Source organism: Patella vulgata, chromosome 1 (assembly GCF_932274485.2).
Source record: "Patella vulgata chromosome 1, xgPatVulg1.2, whole genome shotgun sequence".
Lineage (NCBI taxonomy): Eukaryota > Metazoa > Mollusca > Gastropoda > Patellidae > Patella > Patella vulgata.
In genome coordinates, this window is record NC_065879.2 from 51,418,641 (window position 1) to 51,438,943 (window position 20,303).

Sequence of the window (20,303 nt, forward strand, 5' to 3'; positions counted from 1 at the left end):
ACTGGCCAGCCATGTCCTTGGACATGGCACCGATAGAACATGTCTGGTATGAGATTGGACGCCGTCTGTATCGGAGACCACAGATGCACACCATTGCTGCTTTCGAAGCTGCTCTTGTCCAAAAATGGAACAATTTGCCCCAGGCCTTCTTTCAAACATTGGTTAATTCCATGCGACGTCGATGCACAGCGTGCGTAAAAGCCTGTGGAGGACACACGCATTACTGACATCTGTAGCGTACTTTTGGTTTTGACCCCTCTGACTTTGTACCGTTGATTACAGATTAAACATCCATAAGTGTACAAATGTGTTGTTATTGATGTATTCCCATTTGAATATTGTTCACAATAAGAAGCAAAATAAATAAGATATGTTTACAGGATCATTTTGTTATACGAAAAACTAAGTGATGCGTTTTCCATGGCGCTCAGTATATTAATCCCCATGTAATCACTTTGCATAATACAGTAACTGGCTGCTGGTTTTGGACGACCATGCGTTTAACCCAAGCAGTGTATTTCATATCATACAAGTAGCACTGTAACATTGGTACCGTTTAATCTAACGTAAATAGCGTTAATTTCTACTCTGTGTCCAATTATTCATAAATAATGTTGAATTTCGGCGAATAGTGCTCAATTTCTACTTCTATTTAATTTCAATCTCACTGTTTAATTTTGATTACTCGACACGTGTTGAATTATAAGCGTCCCGTCTAATTAGCACGACTGTTCAATAATAAGTTGGACCGTTCAATTTCCCGAGCCGTGATTAAAATCAGTCAAGGTGTCCAATTACGCAAGGTGTTAAATTTTGTTGTCATACATCTAATTTCACGTGCGATGTTCAGATAATACGATGTGTTTAGTTGTTGGTCATCGTTCAGTTTCGCAGCACAACGTTGAAATACTTTACATCTCACTTCTACTCGTTGCCACTGGCAACCTTTGATAAAACTGTCCTGTTTATTTTCAATACATGCTTAAAAGTATCCGTGTATCAAAAATATACAGAAAGAGTACTGTTCATTTCTGATACACGGATACTTTTATACCATTTTAGATACCTATCAAGCAATAATTAGCGGACGTTTAGTCCGACCCAGATCGTAATTGATAACGATGGCTCTATACAAGGCACAAGGATAATGTACATGAAAGAACTAGTCAAAATCATAGTAACAAAACAAACCGGGGGGGGAACTACATGGCAGTTCAAAAACATATACAATTACATTAAATTAACATAACAACATATTACAAAAATCAATTTATACATATCAATTGGCATCTATTTCATAATTTGGTTTGATTTATATTAATATGCAAAATATATAAATTAGAATATTGAATAATTATTTTAATTTATTGTGATGATAGAAGGCGCAGTTCTCTTGCTGGACACTTCACAGGCATTGAAAATAAGCAGGATGAAAAAAAAAACGCCTAGAAAGTCATAAACTTTATTACAAATAAATTTCAACGGAAGAACCATCCGCCGATGCATACTTTCACCAGGAAATGACCCACGTTTCGCATTTGCTTTACACTACATTTAATAATATCGCAGTCCTCTATGCCATAGACAAGTTGTTTTGACGATGTGGTCTAAACAAACACGTGATTGTTTTTTGCTCAGAGTATCATAGCAAGACGCACATGTAAATACTACTCAGGTCGTCTCTCCACTGCGAAATCATTCTACCATGAAATGTAACGCGAGGCTCAGAAAGGGATAAATGAAAGAGCAGAAAGTATTTGTCGACTCGATAATAAATACTATTTTTCACATTTTGCTTCACAATACTCGATAGAAATGTGATGTAAGTAACTTATTAGCACCTTTCCTTGGTGTATCGGTGAATATCAGGACAGTTTTGGTCGGGAGCCGCCTCGGCTGGGCCCCTCGACCAAAACTGTCCTGATATTCACCGATACACCGAGGAAAGTGTGCTAATAACTATTCCGTAATAAGTGTTAGTTTTAGTACTGACCTGTTGCGATACGGTGAAATATTATATTTCAGGATTCATACGACGGCAGGTATCTGTAATGCCTGTCATTATCCGGGGATTATTTTACAAGATCACTACAGTGAAACAGATGTTGGATTTTTAATGGCGACGGAACGGTTCCGAAACAAAGCTTTCTTGAAATGCACATACCGTTTCGTCCACAATCATAAAACGTGTATTTATATATCCATTTAAAACAGTATTTCCCACACTGACAACACATCCACGAATGATAATTCTCACACATCTGATTTACGTGTGTACACGTCGACTCCCTACCCTGATTAAATCCTTTTGTTTAAATGTCTTGGCAATTAAGACTACATGTAATAGCATGGGTATTGCACCAATCATATATTACATAATATGTGATCTATAGAAAGCATTTTGGGTTGAAGGGTAGTGTGATTATCTCTGGCAATAAATACAGAAGGCTTGTAGACTTAATACACATGTGTCAGAAGCTAACAATATGTCTATTGTGTCAGACAAAACGTGAAAATAAACTAATAATTCGAATTCTTTATTTCTTTTTATTATTATAGAACGACGACCCTTTTTCGCTGAAGATCAAATAAACCTACTAAATACATTTCATGCTTATATGTAACGCATAACTTTGCCAAACTTTATTTCAGAGAAAGCCAATTTAAAAAGGAATTATATCATATATTTAAGTTTAATTTTTAATAAAGAATGGGGACATCATAAATACAGGCCTCAGTGTAATTTTACATGCAAAATTAACGGTATTTATTTGTCATTAACAATCGATGTCAAAACGATATACTGCCACGATGTTATGGATGTTGAAATATTTTCGTTAATAATACGGACGCATTAGTCCACGTTGTATAGTGAGAACACGTGTGTTCACATATTCTGCAAGATATCAAAGTGCTGCCTGCACCAAAACATGTGCCAATCCGCATGTAACGAGGATAAATATCAATTGTAAATTAAATAACAATACACATTGCGCTGTATTCTGCATGGGGAACCCGCTGTAAGAACGGGAACGGTACAAATAGTGCGACGAATCAAATCTTACCATTGAGCATTTAAATTCATATTTAAATATGAAGGTATTTATATTAGATCCATCTATCTAACCATCTTCGGTGTCTTTTGCAAATTACGGCGGTAATCGAAATCGTCGACAATAGTCCCTTTGTTCACTGCCATCCATTATTGTTTAAAAAATTTGCTCCAGTTCGAGAATATTAATAAACAAGCCAACAGTGAGGCTGATGTCCCCCGCCGAAATCCCCAAATAAATAGATGACACAGATTAATTAATCGCACATCTATTTTTTTCCAAAGTATCAAGCAATCAAATTGATTATCAACTATACACTAAGTTTCATCACTCTCTATCAGATAGAATCAAAGTTATCTTGTCCCAAAGCAGGAAATTGCTTATCTCTGCTTAGATTTAGATCGATATGTTAATCATGGAACTCAGTCAAGACGAACATCTACATCAAGTTTAAACATTCTACCTCAATTAGAAGAAGAGTTGTTGAACTCAGTCAAGACGAACATCTACATCAAGTTTAAACATTCTACCTCAATTTGAAGAAGAGTTTGACCAATCAAAATGCTTATTGCTTGTTAGCCTAAGCAGAAAATTCTCATCATCGAACTTAGTCAAGGTATTGATGTAATGAAACTATACACCAAGTTTCATCACTCTCACTTAATTAGAACTAAAGTTATCGTGTTCCAAAGCATCAACCAATCAAATTGCTTATCTCTGCTTACCCTAAGCAGAAAATGCTGATCTTCGCACTCCATCAGGGCATTGACCTCATATACCCCTACACCAAGTTTGAACATTCTAGCTCAATTAGAAGGAGGGTTATTGTGTTCCAAAGTCTCGGCCAATCAAATTGCTTATCGCTCTGCTTACCCTGAGCAGAAAATGCTCATCATCGAACTTAGTCAAAGTATTGATGTAATGAAACTATACACCAAGTTTCATCACTCTCACTTAATTGGAACTAAAGTTAAAGCATCAACAAATCAAATTGCTTATCATTGCTTACCCTAAGCAGAAAATGCTTATCTTCACACTCCATCAAGGCATTGACCTAATAAACACCTACACCAAGTTTGAACATTCTAGCTCAATTAGAAGGAGGGTTATTGTGTTCCAAAGTCTCGGCCAATCAAATTGCTTATCGCTCTGCTTACCCTGAGAAAAAATGCTCATCATCGAACTTAGTCAAGGTATTGATGTAATGAAACTATACACCAAGTTTCATCACTCTCACTTAATTGGAACTAAAGTTATCGTGTCCCAAAGCATCAACATTGATGTAATGAAACTATACACCAAGTTTCATCTCTCTCACTTAATTAGAACTAAAGTTATCGTGTCCCAAAGCATCAACCAATCAAATTGCTTATCTCTGCTTACCCTAAGCCGAAAATGCTCATCTTCGAACTCCATCAAGGCATTGACCTAATAAACACCTACACCAAGTTTGAACATTCTAGGTCAATTAGAAGGAGAGTTATTGTGTCCCAAAAAGTGTGACGGACAGACAGACGGACGGACAGACAGACAGATGAACCCATTTTAATAGTCCCCTGCTTTCTTCGAAAGACGGGGGACAATAATAATTAATTTATTCAGGATACCTATCACTTATAGTACCAATACTCACCAGAAATTTATATAGTTAACGATTTCACGCTCTACTTGCGACGGTTCCACTTACTGACGCACATCAAAGATAACTGGCGGTTTCACTCAGGTAGTAAGCGGTAGCCTAAATACTGACGGTTTCTTAAATAGTCACACTTTTTCCAATTTCTCCCGCACGCGTCTGACTAGTGATATGTTCGGATAAACTCACGTTTGTTTAATTAGTCACGTTATTTTTGTATACTGACACAAGTAAGGAATACTAACCAATTGACTTAAATACTCACCTTATGATTATTACTGACCATTTATAGGAATACTGACGTACGGTGCAAGTGCTGACAGGTTTAAGCTACTACTGACAACACGTATATTTCTCACGCGGTTCCATGAATAGTAACCACAATTAAGCTTTTCTACTTGCCAGATGGATATTCTAACGCAGAAGCCCGTTATTTAAAGCTCTGACACCAGTTTTACACACTATGCATCTTGTAGTGGAATGAAGCGTGCTATAAATGACTTGTAACATTGACACCTGCTCAACATGCTTGTTGTTATTGCACAGAAAACACACCCCACTTCTCTATATGATTTCTACTAAAACTAGTGTAAAGCAGCAAAAGTGTGCAATAACATCCAAATGTATAGTTATTGCCTGGTTAAAGTAGCTAAGTCTCTAACTCAATATCATCCAAAGTCTTACACGTTGAAAACACAAATTATTTGTCAATTCAAATCAACATTGATGTTGTGATCTTACCGGGAAAAGATAGGCTTCTGATGTCCAATATTTAAGATAAAATAAACATTTTACCATTAGTACACGAATCGTGTACCATAGTGCATTTCAGCACAATAGTGACCAGAAAGAACGAGGCTAGACATATTCCACAACTCATGTCAAACGGTGGCGCCATGAGAGCATGCGCAATAGACTGGAATAAACAGACGCTAGAAATAGCGATTCGGTTGAAACTCGTGCCATATTTCGCCGGAGATAACTGATTTGAAATTAGAGTCAAAACGGAAACAATTGAATTAAAATAAAACCAAGTACGAACAATCCAAACCATAAGACATAATTCGAAGTCCTAAAAAACGTTATAGGCAAAATAGTGTATTAAAGCAAAATAGTGTAATCAGCAAATCAGTTTATGTACATGTACAATCAGTAGTGCTCCTACGACTAGTCGGATAGCCGTAAACGGTTAGAACTGGACGGTTAAACGGTTTGAATTCAACGGTACGGTTATTCGGAGATGTCCCCCATTACATAGAGTTGTGTCTGATTATATTCCTCTTTATAACAAAACTTGCCCGTTGTAATTTTGTATTTGATGTTTGAAAATTTTAGAATGTAACAGTCGTCCAACGATGTCGACTGCTAAACAATGATACTATTAATAGCACTCGTCGTAGTCATACGGCAAAGTCAACGGACCTTGTTCGACTTTTGCTATTGTTAATCCAATCTAAATACTTCTCGGCATTTCTAAATATATTCTACCTTGTTTATTATTTACTTCAAAACGTAACCACCATTCAAAATATAATCATAAAGGCTAGAAAATGACATTGTACTAGATTCGTTACGGCATTGAACACGTTTCATATCTCGTAATTTCTCGAATGAATTCTACTTTGGTTTTCAGTTAAATTAACCAATCATAAAAATTCTACTTGCAAGCGAGGAATTATTTCTTTATTGTCCAATCAATAGACGCCTTCTAATTTACTTTATTCTATTCTTAGTAACATTGTGTAATCGTAATATTATCGCCGTCTGTCACGTACGAAGGGAAATTGAGTATTGTTTTGTATATTATCGTTATATTGAATTAAAAAAATGTTTCAAATGAACCAAGTTAACCAGGCTACGGCCTTATATAGTTTAAATTTTCATTAAAGAATTGTACATGTCTGAAAAAATTCCTGAATTTTTTGCGCGTGTAATGCCTTTTATAACGCGAGTATAGCGTGCGCACGAGTAATGACTCGTAGCTCCTGACAAGCTCTGTTTTATGTTTAAAATTGATACAATACGGTTAACGGTTACTAACCGGTTAATAGCTACGGCTATTCGAATAACAAAAAGTCCTAACCGTAGGAGCACTAACAATCAGATTACATTATTATATGTGTTGCGACCCATTTGGGTCAATTTCTAGGTCCCAAATATTAGTAATTTAGCTCCTTTAGGCTCCACCAATCAGCTAGAGGGAAAACAATCTGCTTATTCAACAAAAAGAACAAACGAAGATTTCCCGTCCATGTTACAAATGATGTTAGACATCATAAACTAACAAACAATACGAGTGGCCTTTACTTTGTTACAAAAACATCGGTGAACTAATCTAAAATCATAACGGCAATTAAATAAGAATAATTTACTACAAAAACATCGGTGAACTGACATAAAATCTAAAATCATAACGCCAAGTAACAAACAATACTAATATACAGCGGTGAACTAATCTCGGTTGGGATCGGTCAACAAAAATCGATGAGTAAAACTTTTTTATTCCATACCGGTACATTGTTTATTTAACAATAAGTAAGTGTTTAACAGTTTATTTAACAATAAGTACAACTCAGTAATTGACTGCTATTATAATAACAAGGGGGATGAAACAGCCCGATAAAAGAATAGGTTGGGATGAAACAGCCTGAAGTGAAACGGTTGTGGGATGAACTGACCCGCACCCAACAAAGTGATTGCGACATGTCCAATTTTCACAGAGTTAACTTAAACATCATATCCCATTTGTAGGTTTAAAATGTCGTATCACTTGCGTTTTATCATCGTTCAGTTTTAAAATATTTAGTTTCATCCAGAATTGGTGAATAAAAAATATCATCTGGACCTGGGCTGGAATTGATTGAGACCTGGGTAGGTGTATTGGTATCCAGACAACTCGGACCAAAGACCACTCGGACCGGGATGTAGTCATAACGGCCCTATGCCATAACGGCCAAAAACAGGTTTGGTCAAAACGGCCCTACTTTAGTCATAATGGCCAAACAGTTTGGTCATAACGGCCAAAAAAATTGGGTCTAACGGCCAAACTTTTTTAATTTAATGAAAAACAATATATCTGAGCAAATATTGTTGTTGTTTGTTGTTGTTATTTATTAAAGATTTAACGTCCAATACATTATTTTCACTTAATTGGTTGAAAATTGGTAAAAACATACAATACAAACGTCCGTGTATATCAAAAGTCTCCTTAAAATTGGTTAACACACAAAATAAAAGGTCCTTGTATTTGTATATTAAAAAGTCAATTTAAAGCACATATATACATATGTGGTGCTACTGTTATACAAACATGGGCGTCACACATGGGGGGGGGGGGTCCGACCCCCCCCCAATTGTTTTTCGGGGGAGGGGGGGGTCTGAATATACTTGGACCCCCCAAAAATTTACATAGTAGGCCCAAACTCCTATTTATTTACAACAATTATTAGGATTAGTTAAGATTCTATCTGTATAAAACCTGTACATATCCCAATATGGTTTATACTGCTAAAATAAAACACAAAGATAATCATCCTGGAAACATGTGTGAAGTGAAAAGTACCTGTGTTCCATAAAATTGTGTCTAATTAGCATGTCAGAAATATTTTGTTAATTTTTTTCTGCCACTTAAACCAAATATTTATCGCCCGCTCAGCCAGCAACGTAACCATAATGCTTTTGAACGCGGTGTCTTGGTAGACAGCATGGCCACATGGTGTTTGTTTATATTTTTTAGGGGTTTTAAAAATGGGTTAGGATTAGGGGTTTCACGGCAACGCCTCTGTATACAAACCATGTGTCGTGATGAATTTGTCAGTGGAAAAATAGCCCATAACCACCTAAGCCAACCGGCAAATAACATGCTGTAATTCAAAGGAAAGAGAATAGTACTAATTAATCAACTGATTGGATAATCCTTAATTAGGTACTTCACACCCTCTGATCTGATTAAGTAATATGAAAAATTAACCATTTATTTTTTATCAAATAAAGGTAAAAGACATGGCCATCTCCAAACCATTCAGACCAGCCAGGGTAATATACTGAGCGCCATGGAAAAAGCATCACTTTTTTTTCCCAAAAATTTTATTACTAGGTGGTTTTGTATGTATGATGCAATACTATGAACTATTGTTTCACACAATGCTCCCAAACGCAAAAAATATCGGCCTGGGTGCAAAAAAAAAATTGCACAAGATGCACATGAAAAACCCAATATTCACGTGCAGCATTGTGTGTGAGCCCTTTAAAAGCATGTTTTCAACTTAATGTGCAGTACATGAACTGTGAAACATCAATCTGTCGTAATTTGTTGTTGGACGTGTGAAGGAATTGAGCTAGAGATGCCAAGACTTACTGAAAATCAACGGAATGAAGCCATGGGAATGTCCAGGGCTGGCATGTCTACACGTGCTATTGCCAGACACTTCAATTGTCATCAGTCCACTATTGTAAGGTTGGTAGAACGTGTTCGAGTTACTGGATCAACATGTGACTGTCAACGTCCTGGTCCACAATGCGTTACAACCCAGACTCAAGACCGCTACATCTGGGTCACTCATCTGCGTGACAGATTCCGCCCAGCGACTCGAACAGGTGCAGCAGTCGTCGGAAGACAAGGACCAGTAAGTGCCAACACCGTAAGACGTCGTCTAAGAGAAGTAGGACTCCATGTAAGACGACCTTATGTTGGAGCTATCCTCAGGGATCATCACCATCAGCGTCGTTTGATATGGGCTCAAGGACACCAGACATGGAGAAGAGTAGACTGGCAAAATGTGTTCTTCAGTGATGAGAATCGCTTTCATCTTTATCACGCTGATGGCCGTCAACGTGTGTGGAAATGTCTTGGGGTACGTATTGCAGACTGCTGCGTCATCAAAACAAATCCATGGGGTGGGGGAAGTGTAATGGTGTGGGGAGGCTTCACATTTCATCACCGGACCGCCCTACACATTTGCAGGGGTCGCGTTACTGCTGTAGCCTACTGTAATGATGTCTTGCAACCAATTGTTGTTCCGATGTTTCGAGCACACCCAAAATTTCAGCACTTCCAACAGGATAATGCACGTCCGCATACCGCCCGTTTTAGTATGGACTACCTGGCTGCTAACAACATCAATGTCTTGGACTGGCCAGCCATGTCTCCGGACATGGCACCGATAGAACATGTCTGGGATGAGATTGGACGCTGTCTGTATCGGTGACCACGGATGCACACCATTGCTGCTTTAGAAGCGGCTCTTGTCCAAGAATGGAACAATTTGCCCCAGGCCTTCTTTCAACCATTGGTTAATTCCATGCGACATCGCTGCACAGCGTGCGTAAGAGCCCGTGGAGGACACACGCGCTACTGACATCTGTGTCATACTTTTGGTTTTGACCCCTCTGACTTTGTACCGTTGATTAAAGATTAAACATCCATAAGTGTACAAATGTGTTGTTATTGATGTGTTCCCATTTGAATATTGTTCACAATAAGAAGCAAAATAAATAAGATATGTTTACAGGATCATTTTGTTATACGAAAAACTAAGTGATGCATTTTCCATGGCGCTCAGTATATTTGAAGAAGTAGTGAATAAAATTTTAGAAGATCAGCCAATTTACTTATGCCACTCCAATCTGCTCTGATGTTTGAGGGGAAACTTCTCAGGTATTTGATAAAAATTAAAACAGAAAGACAAGTTGAAAATTTCAATTCGTGGAACAAGTACAAAGAAGGTAGTATCAGTGTGAGATGCTGCTAGGGATATGTACCAGAGTGTAAAGGAGATATACAATGTAATATCTATATGTAATGTTGTTTTTTTAATGTATTAAATTAATGTTTATGTAATGTATGTATTTATATTATATATTACGCAATATTTTTGTTAATAAATATCATTTCCTACATGTAAAAAATGTTTTGGGTTTTTTTAGCCGTTATGACCAAATTGTTTGGCTGTTTCGACTAAATTTCTGGCCGTTGTGACCAAATTTTTGGGCCGTTATGTCTATAACCCCTCGGACCAATTATTTTATATTACAAGACCACTCGGACCAATATTTAGCTCGACTTGACGCCATTCCAGATACCTTCTTTCAGCAGGATGTTCAAGATAGCCGACATTTTAAAAATAAAATACTGACATAAATATATTGTTATTTAAAGCACAGTAATCACGGTAACAGTACAAACTTAACAATGTCATAGGGCCTAATCATAGCCATAATTTACAGGCAAGTAACATATTAACAAATGCCTTCTTTACTACTACTACATGTAGATGCGAGGTACGGGTTCATCTACTCGCTCGGACACTTCTTTAATAGCTGGTTAATTGGTGCTTAGGGTCGTTGATGTAATTCAACACGGACTTTATCTGGTCCGAGTTGAATTGATACCAATACACCTACCCAGTCACATTCAATTCCAGCCCAGGGCAGATGACTTTTTTTTATTCACTAGCCTAAACCACGGCACAAATCAATTTAGCTTTTAACTAGAGAAGTAGAGATGAACAATTTGTCTTGATGAAATTTTAAAACCCTCATGACAATTCCGTTTATGAATTTATGTGTTGAAGTTAAAATTGAAACAAGGAAATATCACAATAATGTTTACCTTTGTCTGTTATAGCCCTTAATACTATACCTAGTACCTACTCCACTTATACAATCAGCCAGTAACACCCCTCAATCTACAGTACCTTTACGTGCAAATGACTCCGCTAGATGGAACAGCCTGTCATATGACCTATCACGTGAAGTTCAAGCAATAATTTGTAATAGCCGCTACACAGGTTGAATTATTCTAAACACTTTCTTTCAAACTGAAAATATATTCAAATCTTTACTTTTAATAAATACCTTGTTTAATTATGAGGATGGCAAGTTCATTGGGCTTTCAAAAAAAAATTAAAAAATAATAATAATGATAACTAGAACTGCGATGCAGTAATGACGGGTTTCACCGGTGCCACGTTACCCTTGAATTTTTGTCACTTTCGGTGCCTCTTTACCCTTGAACTTATGTCGCATTCGGTACCAATGAAACCGTTAAACAGATTTCCACCTAAGCATTGCACACTTGTTATGAAATGGACACAGAATCAACGAGATCCAGCAATATCAATTCAATTTATACATTTGTTACCATGCGTTAGATATGTCAAAAAAGTGATCCTGGCAAAATTTATTACTAACTTACTACTAAGTTAGGTGACTATCTAATGGGAACTTAAAATGTGAAAAAAGTCTTAAAAAGTGATCCTGTCAAAATTGGTTATTTCTCGACGAAGAAAGATGGTAGAAGCAATTTTTGGACATCTATATGATCGTATTGATCCAATCTATATCTCCATCGGAATCAAATATCATAATGTTAAACGAATAATAAATATAACCCACTTCAAAAAATATTTGTTTTGAAGGCTAAAAATACAGTTTTTTCCAAAACGACATTACTTCTGGTAATAATGAAAATGTTAAATTAGTTCCATGAAATCATAAATGGCATCAGGCATCACATGGTGAAAATCGAATAATAATTGACACTTTTATAGACCCAAAACCAAAACCTTGAAAAGTGATTTGTAGAAAATCGTCTATTTCTCTGCAACCGTAAAAGTTAGGCACCATCTTGAAAAGTTACCTGTTGAAAATCGTCTATTTCTCTGCAATTGAACAAGGTAGAAACCAATTTGTGATATCTATATGACCGCATGGGTTCATTCTATTAGTTGATTTGAATCAAATATCACAATTTTAAACAAATAAGACTCATTTGAATATATGATCGTATGGGTTCATTCTATTAGTTGATTTGAATCAAATATCAAAATTTTAAACAAATAACAAATAAGACTCATTTGAATAAATTACTGGTTTTGAAGGCTATATATACAATTTTTGCCCAAATTACATCATTTCCGGTGACATTGAAAATGTTAAATTGATTTGATCTAGTTAAAATTGACATTACGCATCAAATGGTGTCACTTTTATGAAAATCCAAAAATAATCGACTCTTTTACAGGCGAAATAGCGTAAAACGTAACACATACAAAATTCACCATTTCTCGGCAACTGCCCATATTACAAACTAATTTTGAGATAGATTCTCTTCGTATGGATTAATGCTACAAGTTTATGAAAGTTAGGAAGAAATATTTTAAAATATTAAAAGCCTGAATGGGTTGTGAATAGCTCATTTTGATTTTTATGATTTTTTTTCTCAAAATATCGGATATTTTTTTCGACTACTTCCGGTTTTTGGATCATTGTCGGGATAGTTTTAACAAGTTGTTTGGTTACCTAACCTTATGTACAAGAAGTTTCAGAAAAATCCATTAAGCTGTTTTCCAGACAAAGAAAAATATTTTCATTTTTGGGGGCTATTCAGATGCTTTCATCCTGTAAACTTCTCTTATTTCCTTTCTTAAACTTCTGTTACTTAGAGTCCTAACGGTGGTCTAGGGTGTGAATCCAAATTCAAAAACTTCAGAATAGTATAAATGGTCCAAAAAGGGCCACAATCTTTGAAAAAAGTTTTTTTTAAAACTACTTCCGGTATACGAATCATTGTCGGGTAGTTTTAACATCCGGTTTTGGAACTTGAATGGACACAGGGCTTTATAATGATATACTAAATTAACCGATCAGATAAAATCCCCCTGAGAAATCCTATGTTCAGAATTGCCAAAAATGCAAAAATGTCAAATTATCGAAAATTAAATTTCAGTAACTGACTACATATTATACATGGTTAGAATCGCTATTAGGTCAGGTTTTTCAATTTATAACTTTTTTTTGAAAATTGGTTAAAATAAACAAATAATAGAGAATTTTCCAAAATTTCACGATTTTTCGACTTTTTTCAATTTTCAGTCCATTTTATATCCTATCACGTTTCAAATTCTTACTGGATGGTTCCATGCACAAGACTACCGAAAGGACTCTCGATAGAGAAAGTTTAAGAAAAATCCTTGGAGAAGTTTTCGAGATAAAGGCGTCCAAAAACGCTCCAAATCACAAAATACTTGATTTTCAGCGTGCCATAGTTTGCTGCCTGGTCATAGTATCCTTATAAATTTGGTATCATACGACAGTCCAATCATCGTGCTATCCAACGATACATAATTTGTTTAATCCGTTGAAATTGGACGGAGAAATCCCGTTTTTCCCAAAAGCACCCATTTTTTGCGTTTTCTTCAAAATATCGGACAATTTTTCGACCACTTCCGGTTTAAGGATCCTTGTCGAAATAGCTTTATCAGTTGGATTTGGACAATAACTTCATGTTCCAGAAGTTTCAGAATCGTCGATTCGGCCGTAAAACGAAACTCGGGCTCACAAAATGGGCAGAAAATTCGAAAAAAATCGAAAAATAAAGGGTGATAACTCTGAATGAAAGTTATATTACTGGAATCGGATTGCCTTCAAGTACCCAAAAATGTAGGTCAAATTTGAAAATTTTGAAAAATAACAAAAATTGTCTCTTAAACAACATTTTTCATTTTTCGAACGCTAGAAGTCAGCGACGAAGTTTCGAAATTTCAAAATGTTCAACTGCTATCATCCGAGAAAAGACCCAGGGTTTCTGAAAATGTCATTTGTATGAAAAAAGGTACAGAATTGACGAAGTTACGACCGTTTTTTAATTTTTATGCACCGCACGAAATTCGGCCACTTCCGGTCTGCGCAGAAGTTTCAAAAATAGTTTATCAAGTAGCCACTACATGGTTTCCCTATAGAAAATTAGGTCCCATATCGGTATCTGTTACAGGCACTGAGAAATAGGCTATGGCAAAATAAAAAATAATAATAACTAGACCTGCAAGCAGCACTGAACCGGCTTTCAGGAATCAGACAGGAAGTGTGTCATACAATAGCCCATTTATCGAGCTACCAAACGATACTTTAGATGTTTTGATCCGGTAACCCGACGGTGAAATCCCGATTGTTGCAAGAGCACCAGTTTTTTTTACTGTCTTTTTTTTTTTAAATATCGAATATTTATTTGACTACTTCCTGTTTACGGATCATTATCGGGATAGATTTAACAAGTGGTATGGGAACTTAATTTCCTGTACCAGAAGTTTCAGAAAGATCCATTGGACAGTTTTACCCCCCTTATACCATTAGAAGCAGATTTACAGATATAACGATTTTTCGACTTCTTTTCAAAGATTGTGGCCCTTTTTGGACCATTTATACTATATTGAGGCTTTTAAATTTGGATTCACACCATAGACCACCGTTAGGACAGTAGTTTAAGAAAGGAAATAAGAGAAGTTTTCGAAATAAAAGCGTCTGAATAGGCTCCAAAAAGGAAAATAATCGATTTTCAGCGTTCCATTATATATTGCCTAACCCGCGAATTTTTACCATTTAGATCTCATAAGATAGTCCATTGTTCGAACTATCCAATGACATTTTAGTTGTTTTGATTCGGTGAAATCTGGCGTAGTAATCACTTTTTTCGCAAGATCTCCATTTTTTTAATTTTTACGTTTTTTTTCTCAAAATATCCGAAATTTTTTCGACTACTTCCGTTTTTTGGATCATTGTCGGGATAGCTTTAACAAGTTGTTTGGTTACCTTACCTTCTGTACAAGAAGTTTCAGAATAATCCATTCAGCTGTTTTCCAAAGAAAGAAAATTAGAAGATCATTTTCAGTAATCTATGGATTTTTCAACTTTTTTCCAAGATTGAGGCTCTTTTTGGACAACTTATGTTATTTCAATGCTTTTATTGTTGGACTCACGCCATAGCCCACCCATAGGACTCTGCGTTAAAAAAGTTTCAGAAAAATCGGAGTTGTCGTTTTCGAGAAAAAGACGTCTAAAAAGGCTCCAAAAACGGAAAATACTAGATTTTCGGCGTACCACAATTTATTTTCTAACCATCGAAATCGTACCATTGAGATGTCATATAATAGTCCATTAATGGGGCTATGCAAAGACACTTTACTTCTTTTGGTTCGGTAATATCTGACCGTGAAATCCAGCTTTTCGCAAGAGCGACAATTTTTTAACCTTTTTTTTTTTCATTTTTTGAATACTTCCGGTATGGAGATTATTGTCGGAATAGTTTTAATAACCAGTTTAGGCAATTAAATAGCGGCAGGGCTCTGTAATGATATATTACATTATCTGATCAGATAAAATGACCCTGAGAAATCCTATGTTCAAAGGTGCCAAAAATGCAAAAATGTCAAAATATCGAAAATTAAATTTCAGTAACTCAATACATATTATACATCGTTAGAATCGTAATTAAGTCAGCTATCCGAATCTGTAATCTTTTTGTAAAATCTTTTTTAAATAATAAAGTAATAGAGCATTTTGCAAAATTTGTTGAAATAATAAAGTAATAGAGCATTTTGCAAAATTTCACGATTTTTCGACTTTTTTCGATTTTCAGTCCCTTTTTTTTTTTATCGTATTCCAGACATTTCAAAGTCTTATTGGATGGCATAATTCACAAGACTATCGAATGGACTCTCGATAGAGAAAGTTAAAAAAAAAGATGCGGTTAAGATTTCGAGATACAGTCATCCAAAAACGCCCAAAATCAGAATATACTTGATTTTCAGCTTGTCATGTTTTGCTGCTTGGTCATAGTATCCGTATAAATTGGGCATCATACGACAGTCCATTCCTCGGGCCACTCAACGAAACATTGATATTGGACGGAGAAATCGAGTTTTTCCCCAAAACACCAATTTTTTGATTTTTTTTTCCAAAATATCGGACATTATTTCGACTACTTCCGGTTTCCGGACCGTTGTTGAAATTGCTTTATCCAGCGGTCTGACTATATAGCTTTATGTTCCAGGACTTTCAGAAATATCGATTTATCCTTTCCCAAAAATATAAGGGTTGGGAAATGGGCAGAAAATTCGAAAAAAATCGAAAAATAAAGGGCGATAACTCGGAATGAAACTTATATTTCTAGAATCGGATGGTCTTCAGGTATCCAAAAATGTAGGTCAAATTTGAAAATTTTGAAAAATAACAAAAATTGTCTGTTAAACAAAAATTTTCATTTTTCGAACGCTAGAAGTCAGCGACGAAGGTTTGGAATTTCGAAATTTTCAACTGCTATCGTCCGACAAAAGACTCAGGGTTTCTGAAAATGTCATTTGTATGAAAATAGGTACAGAATTGACGAAGCTACGGCCGTTTTTTAAATTTTTGGCACCGCACGAAATTCGGCCACTTCCGGTCTGCGCAGAAGTTTCAAAAATACTTTATCAAGTAGCCACCACATGATTTCCCAACAGAAAATTTGGTTCCAGATCGATATCTGTTTTCGATCATGGAGAAAGAGGCTCCCGCGGTAAAAAATAATAATAATAATAATTTTAGTAATCTCAATAGGCTTTCAGACATAATAATAATAATAATAATAATAATAATTTTAGTAATCACAATAGGCTTTCAGACAAAAGTCTGAAAGCCTAATAATAATTTTAGTAAAAACAATAGTCTTTCACTGAAAGCCTAATAATTTTAGTAAAAACAATAGTCTTTCAAAGTCTGAAAGCCTAATAATTTTAGTAAAAACAATAGTCTTTCAGACAAAGTCTGAAAGTCTAATAATAATTTTAGTAATCACAATAGGCTTTCAGACAAAAGTCTGAAAGCCTAATAATAATTTTAATAATCACAATAGGCTTTCAGACACAAGTCTGAAAGCCTAATAATAATTTTAGTAAAAACAATAGTCTTTCAGACAAAAGTCTGAAAGCCTAATAATTTTAACAAAAACAATAGTGTTTCACACAAGCTACGCAGTGTGAAACCTTAATAATAATTTTAGTAATCTCAATAAGCTTTCAGACAAAGTCTGAAAGCCTAATAATAATTTTAGTAATCTCAATAGGCTTTCAGACGAAAGTCTGAAAGCCTAAGTAGACCTGCAAGCAGCACTGAACCGGCTTTTAAGAATCAGACAGGAAGTGTGTCATACAATAGCCCATTTATCGAGCTACCAAACGATACTTTAGATGTTTTGATCCGGTCAAACCCGACGGTGAAATCCCGATTGTTGCAAGAGCACCGATTTTTTTTACTGTCTTTTTTTTTAAAATATCGAATATTTTTTTGACTACTTCCTGTTTACGGATCATTATCGGGATAGATTTAACAAGTGGTATTGAACTTAACTACCTGTACCAGAAGTTTCAGAAAGATCCATTGGACAGTTTTACCTCCCTTATACCATTAGAAGCAGATTTACAGATATAACGATTTTTCGATTTTTTTCAAAGATTGTGGCCCTTTTGGACCATTTATACTATATTGAGGCTTTTAAATTTGGATTCACACCATATCCCACCGTTAGGACTCTAAGTAACATAAGTTTAAGAAAGGAAATAAGAGAAGTTTTCGAAATAAAAGCGTCTGAATAGGCTCAAAAATAGAAAATAATAGATTTTCAGCGTTCCATTATATATTGCCTAACCCGCGAATTTTTACCATTTAGATGTCATAAGATCGTCCATTGTTCGAACTATCCAATGACACTTTAATTCTCTTGATTCGGTGGAATCTGGCGTAGTAATCACTTTTTTTCGCAAGATCGCCATTTTTTTACTTTTTACGTTTTTGTTTCTCGAAATATCGGAAATTTTTTCGACTACTTCCGGTTTCTGGATCATTGTCGGGATAGCTTTAACAAGTTGTTTGGTCACCTTACTTTCTGTGCAAGAAGTTTCAGAATAATCCATTCAGCTGTTTTCCAAAGAAAGAAAATTAGAAGATCATTTTCAGTAATTTAAGGATTTTTCAACTTTTTTCCAAGATTGAGGTTCTTTTTGGACCATTTATATTATTTCAATGCTTTTATTTTTGGACTCACGCCATAGTCCACAGATAGGACTCCGAATAAAAAAAGTTTAAGAAAAATCTTAGTTTTCGTTTTGGAGAAAATGGCGTCTCAAAATGCTCCAAAACGGAAAATACTAGATTTTCGGCGTACCATAATTTATTTTCTAGCCATCTAAATCGTATCATTCAGATGTCATATGATAATCCATTAATGGGGCTATCCAGCGACACTTTAGTTCTTTTGGTCCGCTAAGATCTGATGGAGAAATCAAGTTTTTCGCACGAGCGCCAATTTTTTAAAACTTTTTTCTTCATTTTTTGAATACTTCCGGTATGGAGATTATTGTCGGGATAGTTTTAATAACCAAATTGGGCAATTAGATAGCCACAGGGCTCTGTAATGATATATTACATTATCTGATGAGATAAAATGGCCCTGAGAAATCCTATGTTCAAAAGTGCCAAAAATTCAAAAATGTAAAAATATCGAAAGTTAAATTCCAATAACTCAATACATATTATACATCGTTAGAATCGTAATTAAGTCAGCTATCTGAATGTGTAACCTTTTCGTAAAAATCTGATAAAATAATATAGCATTTTCCAAAATTTCACGAATTTTCGACTTTTTTCGATTTTCAGTCCCTTTTTTATCCTGTTCCAGACATTTCAAAGTCTTAGTGGATGTTTTCATGCACAAGAATATCGAATGGACTCTCGATAGAGAAAGTTAAAAAAAATAGTAGGTAAAGTTTTTGAGATAAAGGCGTCCAAAAACGCTCCAAATCAGAAAATACTTGATTTTCAGCTTGTCATATTTTGCTGCTTGGTCATAGTATCCGTATAAATTGGGCATCATACGACAGTCCATTCCTCGGGCCACTCAACGAAAGCTTAATTCGTTTAATCCATTGATATTGGACGGAGAAATCGAGTTTTTCCCAAAAACACCCATTTTTTGCGTTTTTTTCGAAATATCTATCATTATTTCGACTACTTTCGGTTTCCGGATCGTTGTTGAAATTGCTTAACCAACCGGTCTGACTATATAGCTTTATGTTCCAGTAATTTCAAAAACATCAATTGAGGCTTTCAAAAAAATATAAGGGTTATAAAATGGGCAGAAAATTCCAAAAAAATCGAAAAATAAAGGGCAATAACTCTGAATGAAACTTATATTTTTGGAATCGGATAGACTTCAAGTATCCAAAAGTGTAGGTCAAATTTGAAAATTTTGCAGAATAACAAAAATTGTCTCGTAAACAACGTATTTTCAAAATTCGAACGACAAAAGCCATAGATGAGTGTTCGAAATTGAAAAATGTGAGATAGCCATTATCTCGGAAAAGATTCGGGGTTTCCGAAAATGTCATTTGTTTGAAAATAGGTAAAGAATTGACGAAACCACGGCCGATTTAACAAAAACAATAAGCTTTCATATGAAATATGAAAGCTTAATAATAATCTTAACAAAAACAATAATCTTAACAAAAACAATAGTGTTTCACACAAGCTACACAGTGTGAAACCCTAATGAAAAAAGCCCGACGAGCGTGGTATGCGATAATACAGAAACTATGCTGTACTGAATCACTGCCCTCTACAGTAATGATAAAACTTTATCATTCTATTGTCAAGCAGATAGCCCTTTATGGGGCAGAGATTTGGGGTTCATACGTTATCAAAAACATAATTAAGATTTACAGATGGGATAAATTTGAAGAAAACAGAAGTACGATCAACATTTGTAAATCCATTCTCGATATGCCTAAACGTGCTAGTAACATGGG

At 35.4% G+C, this 20,303-nt stretch overlaps 1 protein-coding gene across 1 annotated transcript in view; it reads right to left on the minus strand.

Moving 5' to 3' along the window:
* LOC130010740 (uncharacterized) overlaps positions 1 to 11,483 on the minus strand; it is a 171,969-nt gene extending 160,486 nt beyond the window's left edge. The window contains exon 1 of the mRNA XM_056098733.1: positions 11,300 to 11,483. The gene's annotated coding sequence lies outside the window, so the exon portion shown is untranslated. The remainder of the gene's footprint in view (positions 1 to 11,299) is intronic.
* Positions 11,484 to 20,303: the final 8,820 nt, after the last annotated feature.